Below are 12,837 nucleotides of genomic sequence, written 5' to 3' on the forward strand. Positions count from 1 at the left end.
AGAAAGGGAGAGGGATAAAGAGTTAGAAATATCAATGGGAGAGAAACATTGATCAGCTGCCTCCTGCACACTCCCCACTGGGGATGTGCCCACAATCAAGGTTCATGCCCTTGACCAGAATGGAACCTAGGATCTTTCAGTCTGCAAGCCAATGCTCTATCCATTGAGCCAAACCGGTTAGGGCCCCAGGAGACTCTTGAGTGCTAAGGCGCTCTCTCTCTCTCTCTCTTTATTTCTCCAATTCTGATATATATCACACACACACACACACACACACACACACACACACACACACACACTCTGAGTGGCCAGATTATTATGGCCACCTGACATTTGTAGACAAATTAGCCATACACTACACTATATCATATGGGATATGGAAGCCGAAGGCCTGTTCTAACACCTTTGCTATCTATAGTTACCTAGATAAAACATCTCAAATTCACACAGGAACACAAGGATTGGACAGTTGAGCATTGGAAAAAGTCATGTGGTCGGATGAATCACATTTCCAGTTGCATTATGCAGATGGAAGAGTGAGAATTTGGCAGAAACAGCATGAGTACAACCCTTCAAGCTGGTGGGGGCAGGGTTAAGGTTTGGAAGATGTTTTCCTGGAATGATTTGGGCCCTTTAATTCATGTGGAACAACATCTGAATAGCACAATATACCTAAGTATCATTGCTGATTAAGTTCATCCTATCATGTTGATGGCATATCCCAATGGAGATGGCTTCTTCCAACAAGACAATGTGCCATGCCTCGGTGCTCATATTGTGCAGGAGTGGTTTCATGAACATGAGGAAGACTTTACCTTGCTTAGGTGGCCCCCACAACTACCAGATCTCAATCCAATTGAGCATTTGTGGGACGAAGTTAAAAGAGCCATCAATCAGGCAGCTGGTTCCACAACCATCAAATCTCACAGTACTGGACAGTGCTATTCATCAGGCATGCTGTCAGATTCCTCAAATCACCTTTCAAAATATCATGGAGTCAATTCCAAGAAGAATTGCCACAATATTAAAGGCAAAGGGTGGCCCAATGAAGTACTGATGGGGTGGTCATAATAATCTTGCCACTCAGTGTGTGTGAGTGTGTGTGTGTGTAGATGAAATTCATTCATGAGGGGTTGTGTTCCTCAACCCAGCCTGCATCTCCTCTAATCTGGGATACCTTGAGGGATGCCCGACTAGTGGGATCAGGCCTAAACCAGCAGTCGGGCATCTCTCTCGCAATCCAGGACTGCTGGCTCCCAACTGCTCACCTGTCTGCCTGCCTGATTGCCCCTAACTGCTTCTACCTGCCAGTCTGATCACCCCTTAACCACTCCCCTGCCAGCCTGAATTGATGCCTAACTGCTCCCCTGCTGGCCCTATCACCCCTAACTGCCCTCCCTTGACAGTCTAGTTGCCCCTAACTTCCCACCCCTGCAGGCCTGCCCCCACCCCCAATTGCCCTCTCTTGCAGGCCTAGTCCCCCACAACTGCCCTCCTCTGCTGGCCATATTGTGGTGGCCATCTTGTGTTCACATAGGGCTGGCCATCTTGTATGTTGGAGTGACAGTCAATTTTTCATATTACTCTTTTATTAGATTGGATATACATTGAGTGGCCAGGTTATTATGCATTCAGAGATTATAATAATCTGGCCATTCAGTACACACACACACATACACACACACACACACACACACACACACACAAATACATATACATATACATATACATATACATATACATATACACATACACATACACATACACATACACACACACAATGCTGTCAAATCATTGTATATTGGTTTAATAATATAATTTCCAAATTCAAAAGCATTTGATGAGGGGTGGTGTCAGGACACAGACATGGAGTTCCCTCTGCCAATCCCTGTACCTTTAGTAACTGCATTGTGTTAACTATCATCTCCGCCCTCAGTAGCGTGTCTCCACCATGATAGTTACCTGTCATTGTGACTATTGATGGTGCCAGTTCCTTGAGTGGCCTGATGACCAATGAAGCACTCAGAATCAATCTTACCAGGAGTCATGAAACCTAACTAAGGTCAGTTTCTAAACTCTCCTACTGGTTTGAATTACCTTGACTTAAAGGAATATTTGTGAGTAGCCAAATGGTCTACTCTACAAACAATATTAACAATATTGAATATGCACTTGATTAGTCAAGAAATAATAATAATGATAATAACAACAGTGATGGATGGTGAACATGTATGATGGCCAGTATAAGCCAGGCATTATGAGAAGTATCTTTGTGTTTTAACTAATTTAATCCTTATAACAATCCTAATATGATAGTATTATCACCACTCTATTCTAGAGATGAGGAAATAAGGCTCAGAGAAGTTAAATGGTCTGAAGTATAGCAATAAGTAAATTTGAACTTTGATGTGCTTGACTACTAAACTCAATAAAATTCATTATTTATGCTCCATTAAGGAAGGTTCTATTAGAGATTAATTTTGAACCAATAATTAAAAACTACTTTTTGCCCTTGCTGGTATGGTTCAGTTGGTTGGGTGTTGTCCCTTGCATCTAAGGGTGCTATTCCTGATCAGACCACAAGACTTATCAGTGGGTATTAAAAGAAAACGAGAAAATAGGCTTGCTGGCCACATCAAAAAATGTAAGTAGCTATCAGCTTGGTTTAGCACCCAAACACAAAGTACTTTATTAAAAGTCAACTTCAGCCAGCTATAGAATAAAATGAAGCTAGATTTGGTACAAAAAATAACCTAGATTTCGGGTTTCTCTCAAATAGTTGGTATTTATCTATCAAAAATTATTTCTCTAGATACTACAAAGCAACTGTGAACACAAAAATTTCCCCAATGGAAAACAGTTTCTTGAAGACTGGGTAATAAAACAGAAATTTCTTTCAGATAAAGCAAGCATTCTATCAGTTTGGCTTTAACTTTAATATGTGTATCATACAAGGAGTCGTAGGAGACTGGAGAACATTAGAAGACAGCATTGATTTCACTTGATATTCCTTTGCAGGAGCACTGTTCTCAGTACTCTCCTCTGCTTCCCCTCTCCACCCCAGGGAGCAGGTGATCACAGAGTCCACCCCAGTGGACTGCGGAAGTTATGGAGACCTCAAGTCTTTGGGATGTGCTTAGCTTGAAACATATCCTAGATATACCTGCACGAAGTGAAGAAGACACAATGCTATGGCTAGGCTACATCCATCACATCCTTAAATTCTTTCTTGGGCTATGGTAGCAGCCTTCTCATCTAGAAATTTAGCATGAACATTTCTATTTCTATGGGGAGCCTACAAAAAATAAGTCAAGTTAGTAAATGGCATGTAAAAGTTTTCTAATATCCTAAAGTGTTACACACACTCTTCTCTTTCCATGCATCATCTTGATAGAGCATTTTATTATTAGGAACATGAAGAAAGTTGTTTTGTGTAACTGATTAAAACTATATTTTCCCTGGCGAAGGAATTTTATAGGCTGTCTCCAGGTGGGATAACAAATCACATTCATTAATCCACTCATTTCAAGTGGAAGCTTCAAGTGGCACTTCCTAATTTTAATACACTTCATAAATTTGCTCTGCTCTCTAAACCTTCTGCTTAGTTTCTTCCTCTACTTATTTTGCTTTTTTCAATATAGATCAACTGCCATTTCTCCCTCCAAAAATTATTCCTCTGTTTGTCAAAGAGTCATCCCCATGTATCTCTCCCAATGGGTCCTCATCTTCTCATACCCTATTTTTTGTCCTCTTCAGTGAAAGTATCCTACTCCATCTCTTCGCTCTTAAATCCCCTCTACTTGATATTACTTAGATTTTGTAAATGTATTTTATATTTGCAAAAAAACTCAGTAAAGACAAGTTTTCAAGGATACATTGCATGAAAGATGTTAAATTCAATCAAATTTCACTTTCATTTTTCTTTTTCAGAAAAATCAAGGGCTCAGGTATTATTCTGCATATAACAGTTGTTGAGTTATCAGGCAGTTTCTCAAAATTCCTCCAGAACATGAATATACAAAAGGCTAATAAGGAGAGGCAGAAGCACTATTGATGTATCCCTAGGGAAAGATAATAACTTCAGGGTTCAGTTTCTGTGGAATGTTCAGAGACAGAATGATTTCTTATCCCTCCACAACTTGAAGCATTTTCTCAAAATTTTAGTGTTGGGTTTGCTTTGAGGCAAAACACACACACACACACACACACACACACACACACACACACACAGACACACACACACACACACACACGCACACGTTTATTCCCTGGTTTAGTTTCTCAAAGTCTTAGTGAGTTTAGAAGTTTTTGACTGAGTTTATAACTATGTAGAAAAAGTTAAAATACTTTAGAAGTAAAACAAAGCAGCTATTTTAAGCACAACTCATCATTTTCAGTGCTAATTCTGGTTTCGAATTAGAGCTGCATCACAAAAAAGCTCAGCTTGTCTCCTTCCATATCCTACCTATTGGCTGGCTCAGTGATAGACTCTCAAAGGCCACCAAATGTGGTTTCCTACTATACTTTCCCATTAAAATCATCAGGAAAATACTAAAATGAAATGGTAAATATAATACCACACCTAAGACCAATTAAATTAAAATACCTGGTTCAACTTAATTTTTTTCTTTTCGACTAGAATACTTCATGGGTTGCACTGTATACTTCCTGTTGTATCACATCCTGAGGAACAACATGTCAGTATACAACTTTTAGTGATGCTAGAAGTGTAAGTGGCATCAGCAGGATCCTCCCATTATGAAGTTCTTTCACCTTTGTAATGATTTTAGCACCCACTAAAAGCGGTTGCCTCAAGCCAACAGAAGCTTACTTATATGAGAGAGAATAGAGCATACAGAGATTTTAGCAATGCATGAGCTAGTCTCCAATGCCCAAGCTGTTTTAGTTTTCCTCCCACTACCCTGGGCACTTCTCACTGGCTCCTTAATTCTTCTGATTCAAAAGGTAAACACTACAGTGCTATCTTCAGTCCTTTTTCCTTTCTTTCCATACAGTCTCTTTTTGGTAAACTGTATCTACTCTTCGCAAATTCCTTCTACTCTATGCAAAAGTCTCACAAAACCTACTTCTAGTTTCCATCTGACTGGCAATTTTTAGATGCCAACTAATCCCTCAGTCTGCCATAAATTACACTTGTCACCTTTAATTTCCAAATCACTTCCAGACCCCTCTTTTTCTGCCAAGGATACCATGATTCTCTCAGTCACCATTGACTAGTCTTGCTCCTCCTCTTCTCTCATTATCTATATCAATAATTTGCCAACTCTGTGTGATTTTCCTCTAACATATTGTTCTCCTTTTCTCTTTCTAAATCACTGCCACCCCTCGAGTATAGGTCATTATCCCTTGCCAAACTATTGCAAATAGCTTCTGAAGGGCTCTCCCTGCTTTCAAGCTTTGCCCTATGCTATCCTAGGGCTAGAAAGGGCTGGAAAGGGCTCCTCCAAATATAGAAGTGTTATGTAACTCCCCTGCTCCAACCGCTTCACTGGAAATGCAAGCTGTTCATGCCACTTTTAATAGGTCTCTTCTGCCTCTACTGACTGTTCCTCTCAAGCATTACCCAGGCTGGATGGCTGGTCTCTGAGCCTCTTCCAAGAAGTCATGTCTATAACCAATCCCACCTTCCTGAAGCTCAAACCAATCTTGATTACCAGCAGCCTACTTATTATTTTCCTCTTCATTAAGTGATATTTTCCCCCCAAAAAAATGTAAAGCCTTTAACAGTTGTTAACTCACTTGATTTTGAAAATGAGCTCTATGCTAATAAACACTGACTTTGTAATCATTCAAAAGTGTGAGTACATTTTGGGGGGACACCCTGTATATGTATTATATTATTGGCAATGATTTATAGTGGTTCCCCTTCCTGTCTCTAATTCTACCACTCTAAGGGAATTATTTACTGAGCTTGCTTCCATGATTGCCCTTCCCATATGTAAAAATAGATGCATCCCTTTTTCCTCCTTCCTGCACATCAGTCTTATCTTACACCATTGGCTCCCCTGGTTCTCAGGCCTTCAGACTATGCCTGGAGTTACACCACTGACTTTCCTGGTCTCCAGCTGGCAGGCAGTAATTGGTGAGACTTCTCAGGACTCCATAATCACTCACTTTTCTGGGCACTTAAAGTGTCTTTCTGTGTTAAGAATATATAGTTATTTGCCTAAAAATGGCAAAGATTTACATGAACGTAGTGGACCAATTTGAACAGAAAGCACTTTCATATCTATACCTGTAAACTTGGTGATTGATTTTAAACCATATATAGATGTAACTAGCTTCTCTCATATAGTTTACATAGAATTATTTCACCTCAATTTATAGAGATCTGCTTTATTCATATTAATAACAGGCTCATATCCTGTGATATAAATGGTGCTTAATTTATTCTACCATTTCTATATAGGAACATTCAGTTTATTCCCTTTTTATTTTATCTTTATTCCCTTTTTATAACTACTATACACAAGGCTAGAATAGCATATTTATATGAAAAACTTTATAACTTATTACTTTATTTTTTTCAAATCCATTCTCCACATGGATTCCTGGGTCAAATAGTATGCATAATTTAAGTTCTAATAAAAGAGAGCCAGATTACTTTCCAAAAGTAATAATGTATTCTTATGTCAACACTACACGATGGAAGTATTTATTTCTATATATCTTTTATAATAATATATTAATTTTTTAAAGTTTCTGTCAAGTTATTTGAAAATTGATATCTCTTAGTAGTACCCATTCTCTATGACCCCATCTAAAAGATAATATCTTTGATGAGTCTTTTCTTCATTCTTTCATCCTAGATATCCTCCTTTCCCTCTGAAACTTTTGAAACACGTTTTGTCCTTTTGTGGAACTTGTCATATTACACTTTATGCTGAATTGAGTTTTCTTATTTTATATCTCTATAGTATTATACCTCAAAAAGGTTAAGTCACACACTTACCTATTCTGATAACTTCCATAACTGCACAATGGCAGTACATAGGAGATGTTCCAATTTCTCCTTAATGGGATCCAGTTGATCAGTCAGAGAAATGGGAGCCCAAAGCTAAGGATAAAATGTATATAACTGTCTCTTCTCTTGGAGGAAATTGCATGTGGTTTGCTACAAAATTCTATCACTGATAAAACAATGGAGCAAACAGATACACCATGTTCACTTATCAAATCTACTGCTCAAACATCTAGGGTAGACAAAGCCAAACAATGTGAGCATGACACCATCACAATGTTTATAAGCCAGTACCCTGGACAGAGCATATTTTTAAAATGTGTAGGTACCTCATTTTAAAGTTAACTCTTTAAAATCAGTGGGTAGAAGATAAAAATTGTAATTCAGCATACAACTAAATAACTAAAATAGGGTTAACACAGATGTACTCTGGATATGCCAGTATTATGAGAACTTCCCAGTGTGTGTTAACCAATTACATACACACACCCCAGTACAGTAGATATTATTATTCACATGTCATATAAGGGAAATTAACTCTCCCAAGGGAATAGATTGTATATATAAGGGAACTGAATTGAAAGCCCAGGTCTGTTTGACTTTAAGCTGCCTATAACGTCCTACCTATAGAGGTATTAAAACAGAGACCAGACAATTCTGTCAGAAGTGCTATAGGAACCATAATTCCATTAAGGTAGAGAACAAAAAAATGACATCCAAACCAGGTCACTATCACAGAAGTTAGAATGTCCTCAGCATCCAAAAACTACAAAAAACAAACAAACAAACAAACAAAAACAAGCAAACAGGTTTTTACTTGCCATTAATATATAAAGACAATTAATGGCCCAAAGATGACATAGATTCACTTTTTAAAATATATAAACCATGCAGGTGTAAAGGAATGAGGAACAAAATGTCTCTACAGAGTACAAACAGCACAGTCACTTAAACACTAAGATGAACTTCTGTTTCTGCACCTGTTCTTGGCTGACTATACCCAGTATTCTGAACTTGAGCCACTTGTCATGTAAGACGAATGTTAAGTGCCATATCAGCCCTTCCTTACTGGTTGCTCAGAGCCTCAACCAGCTCTTCCTGGTTCGTCTGGCCTAAAGTTTTCCAAAATTACCAATGTCTGCGATTCTTTTAAATATTGTCCTGTTAGTTTTCTCTTGCTTTGTCCTTGACACAAGAAGGCACTGATAGCATCTGAATTCAATCTCCCTCAACTGGATTGAATCAGTGGAGGCCCTTCTCTGAGCATATAACTCCCTCCCATGAAGTCCAATCGATAGAGACAGAGATGACAGAGATCGAAATGTGTAAAATAAGGAGCTATGATTCAGAAAAATTCAAATTCTTAAGCTTGCTGCTGTAGAATCCTGAGTAACTTACTTGATCCTCAGTTTCCTCATTTATATCAAAATCTGAATAGTATTTGTTTCATAGGACTTTTGTGAGATTAAAATAAATGCTGCCTGCACAACCTATAATAAATTCCTAGTGGAAGGTAATTATTATACTGGTAACTATAATATTAGCAGAGTCAGCCACTTTTAGACAAAACTAAAAGTAAATTAAACCTCATTAAGCTTCTCAATACCATGAATATCTGTTTTTAAAAGAACTATATAAAGATTCTTTCATTATCTGTCTAATGAAAGATAGGAGTCAGCCCAATTACAACAATGAATATAGAAATTGCTGATGGGCTCCCTTAGATTGTGAGTGAACTGAGTAAAGAGAAATATCTCACACCCTTAAGAGATGCTGGGATGCTTGCAAAACAAGATGTTTTGTGGATATGTTCGGAAGGTTAATATCTGTCTTCCAAGAAAGGAGAATGAGAACAGAAACTTTAAGAGGAGAAATCATGCTGTGACTGTAGCCTAGGTAGAAGACAGACTTTTGTCTGGGTCATATTGATAGCAAAATATGGAAGAAATCTCCAAGAGGAAAACTTAATAAACTCATCCTCTTTTCTGTTCCCCTCCAGAGACTTTAACTGCAGTGGCAGTATATCCCCATCTCATCTCAGTAATGGTGCTCCATCAGTGTACTTATATTATTAAGTGACTCTTACTGAAAGAGGTGATTGGCCATAAGCTGTATCAAATCAGAACATGAATGTCAGCCACCGACTTAAGGCAAGATGTGTCCGTGAACTACAATATTAATATTATACGTAAAAGGCCAGGTGGGCCAGAAAGGGCGGGTGGGCCAGAAGGCCATCTCTTAATAGAGTTGAGATGGAGAATATCAAAGTAAAGTGGCATAAAACAAGCTAGGAACTCCGCCACTAGTTCTCAGGAGTGGGGGGAGATGGTTTAAGTTGAGAGATTAGGCAGCCCAATAGACTATAGAGTGTTTGAAAAGAATTAACACAACTGGATGGAGACAGAGGATGTAAAATGAAACTAATGGAGAAACAAATTATTAATTTCCTAGAGCACAAATCTGCTTCAATTGGAAGTGCTTTTGACAAATAGGACCAAAATGATGTTGTTGCTTTCATTTGCTATGAATCATTTAAAACAGACCTGGGACTGCAATGCATCAGAACAAGCTAAATCTGCCTATATCTGGTTTTGTCATTGCAATAGCATACAATCTTTCCCTTTATTTTAATTACACTCCAGGTCCCTGCAGTCTGATTTAGGCCAACCTATTAAGCCATTTTAAGCCTATAATTTTACAATACAAGGGTCTCTTGTATTGTAAACAATAACCGGCGTTCCTTTGGTATTTATATTTATGAAATTATGCTGTTGATAATTTTATTTCTTTTGTTTTCCTTAAAGTAATTAAATTAGTTCACTTCCTCTATGTCACATGTAAAAAAAAAAAATTTTAGTTGTCTCTATTCTATACAAGATGGTATTCCAGAAGGATCCTGGGAAAAATTACAGAATTCTGAACAATGTATGAACTTTGGTTAATAATAATGTATCAATACTATTAATTAATTGTGACAATGTAAAAGATATAAATACTAAGAGAAATGGTATACCGGTACATAGGAACTGTCTGTACTATCCTTACAATTTTCCTTTAAAACCCCAAGTATTCTAAAATCAAATGCCTATTTTTTTTTAAGTCAGCAGTTTAGAAACAGATTTTTTTGGTGATAACCTTGTTCCAAGGAAAATTCTAAAAGTATAGATCTGATGCTCCTGACTCTACTTGGTATAGGGATAAAGAATGATGAACCCAATAGACAAAACATTGGTAGAAGTTTTAATCCACTAAGTTATTTTTTTGTTATTCCACATGGAAGTAATCTATCAATTTAAAAATTAGATAACTGTGCCTTTAAAAATACAAACACATTTTCTTAAAGTTACCAAAAATTAAAAATTTAGCCTTGTTTAATTTAACACAGGCAGAAAATCAAACAGCCTTCTGCTGCAAAATGCAATCTTAACCAGGTAATACCAATTAAGTGTCTCGTTAAGCATACTAAACTTCTGTACTTAGAGAAAGCCAAGAATATCAGACCAAATAGTAATTATCATTTCACACTCCATAGATGGATGATCTTGCAACCAAAAGAAGAGTAAATTGAAAGTTCAGTGCCACTGCTATTAATTCTATCAAAAAACCTGTAATATCATTAAGCAGAGAAGAGGCCAGTGGTAATAGACTCATGCACACGCAGTTCAGTAACCTGGTCGCTAAATGATATGCAAACTACCTAACAAAGGGCCCTACAATACAGATATAAGGAGAGGATAGCCCTACATTGCTCTGACTACCTACCTCAACCTGCTCTTTCCACACCTGTAAATGTACTTCTTTTTGCAACAATCTTGTATCTCCCATCAGGCTGCTGAGCTGAAAAACTTGAAGGAATCTAAGGCTACTGTAAGCCATTTGAGCTCAGTAAAATCAAGACACATTCAAAGCAATCCCATTAAATGTCAGGTTTGAGTCAAAGTTTTAATTTCACAGTAGATTTAACTGAAGAGATTTAATTTTATCAAATTAAAAACGTATGCCTCACAACAATCGCCTAGCCCTCCAGGAGTGAACTCTGAGAAAGTTTGATCAGAGCATCAACTAGAAAGAATTATTCCAGATGCCCTAGTTTAACTCTGAGGCTTAGGATGGAGGAAAATAAAGTATTATCATTCTAAAAAGAACAACATTCTTGCTGACTGCAGTCAATATTTTCAAGTAAAGGGCACTCACCTACCCTCAGCCCACTCCTCCACTTTTATACAGGAGGAACACAAATAGTGTCCAAGAAGCTCCCAGTAATTGAGAGGGGAGAATAATGGTTAGTATCAGTAATCAATAATATGCTAGTGTCTTCCATGTCTGTAGCATGGATGAGATAAGGGAATAAAAACCAAGAGTGAAATATAATCATGCCAAGGGAAAAAAAGGAGAGGAATCAAGGCAACAGATACCAGCCGATGAGAAAAATGCTGAGTAGAAAATAAAATGAGTTGCGACTAATATTAATATATCACTAGCATGTGGCAGACACTGTGATTGACCCTCATATACATTATGTCATCCTCACAATGACCGTACAATCCAGATATCATTCAGACTATGAAGTGGAAAACCTGAGGGTCGCTGGGGTTTAACTGGCTTGCTCTGGAAGCCTTTTGAAATGCTAGACACAAAACAAAATCTAAGGTACGTATAACTTCCAGAGTCTTTGCTTTTTCCGTTAAATTATCCTGCCTATCCATGGAAGAAAGTCAGCATCTGGGTAATGTAATCTGTAAAATAAAGTGGGCTTATTTATCTATAAACCTTAATTCCTGATCTAGGTTGTAAACTCTTTAAGACAACGACCAACAAGTTTATGTGCTTCTAGGGATAATAATATTTTACATTTATATAAATTTGATGAATAAAAAATATGCTCCTATAAAAATTTGAGTTTGCAGGAGCTGAATTGAGACATTCTACAGATAAAATATTGGTGCTCGGTTACATAGTAAAAAGTTGATCTATCAATCTGTGCATCTACACTTGAGATTGCATATTCTATGGCATATACATTATAGATCAATTAAGATAGTGAATAAATAGTAAAGAAAAAATGGGTATTGGTATTTACTTCTTATTATGTTAGCTATAGCAGACCTACACTCATTTTAAGAACAACATGAAAATTCAGCTAGAACATAAAAAATTTATCCCAAGTAATTTGATTGCTATTAAAAAAAGAAATGAAAACTTCAGAGGTTCAAATCCTAGAGAGAAGAACATTCAGTAAAATGAGTCAAATATTTTGTGCCCAGCTTCTCTCCATGTGGCATATATATTTTCTTTTATGAAGGGAAGCTGAGAAACCAATGAAAGCATCAGAGAATTCAGGAGCCTTTCAAAACTCAAAAGACAAAAATTGGAAGTTGGGGTTCAGACTTAAGGCAGGAATGAAGAGGCCAAGATTTTCTAAAGAATGAAGATGCAAAGAAATCAAACCAACAAGCGATGGCTTTCCCTCAGTATATTTGGTAAATACCTAAGCTACACTACACGAGGTAAAGGGCTAGAAAACTAATAAGAAGTAGCTGAAAAACTCTGTAGAGTTTGTGCAGTCTTATGGTACCTAAAAATAAAAGTTGAACTTAAGTACCTAAACAAACAAATTGAGTCCCATGCGGTAATATTATATAGCTATGAGAATTTGATTCATGAAATACTACAAATTAATCCAACAAACATGGTGTTGAGACACATACAGCTAGCTACCAAATATATATATATCTTCACTTATATAAACTTCAAGAATAGGCAAAGTTAATCTATTGTGATAAAACTTTATCAAAAGTGTTATCTTTGGTGGACTAGTGAGTAGAGAAGGTAAAAATAGGTGCTTTACAGATACT

General features: G+C 37.2%; 1 long non-coding RNA gene across 1 annotated transcript; it reads left to right on the forward strand.

Annotated features, from left to right (window-relative positions):
• Nucleotides 1-919: 919 nt before the first annotated feature.
• Nucleotides 920-8,742, forward strand: LOC118718848. Its single transcript, XR_004987959.2, has 3 exons — nt 920-1,086; nt 6,636-6,642; nt 8,731-8,742. It is a non-coding gene; the product is annotated as an uncharacterized LOC118718848 (long non-coding RNA).
• Nucleotides 8,743-12,837: the final 4,095 nt, after the last annotated feature.

This window comes from Pipistrellus kuhlii, unplaced genomic scaffold (genome assembly GCF_014108245.1).
Source record: "Pipistrellus kuhlii isolate mPipKuh1 unplaced genomic scaffold, mPipKuh1.p scaffold_m20_p_15, whole genome shotgun sequence".
In the NCBI taxonomy this organism is placed as follows: Eukaryota; Metazoa; Chordata; class Mammalia; order Chiroptera; family Vespertilionidae; genus Pipistrellus; species Pipistrellus kuhlii.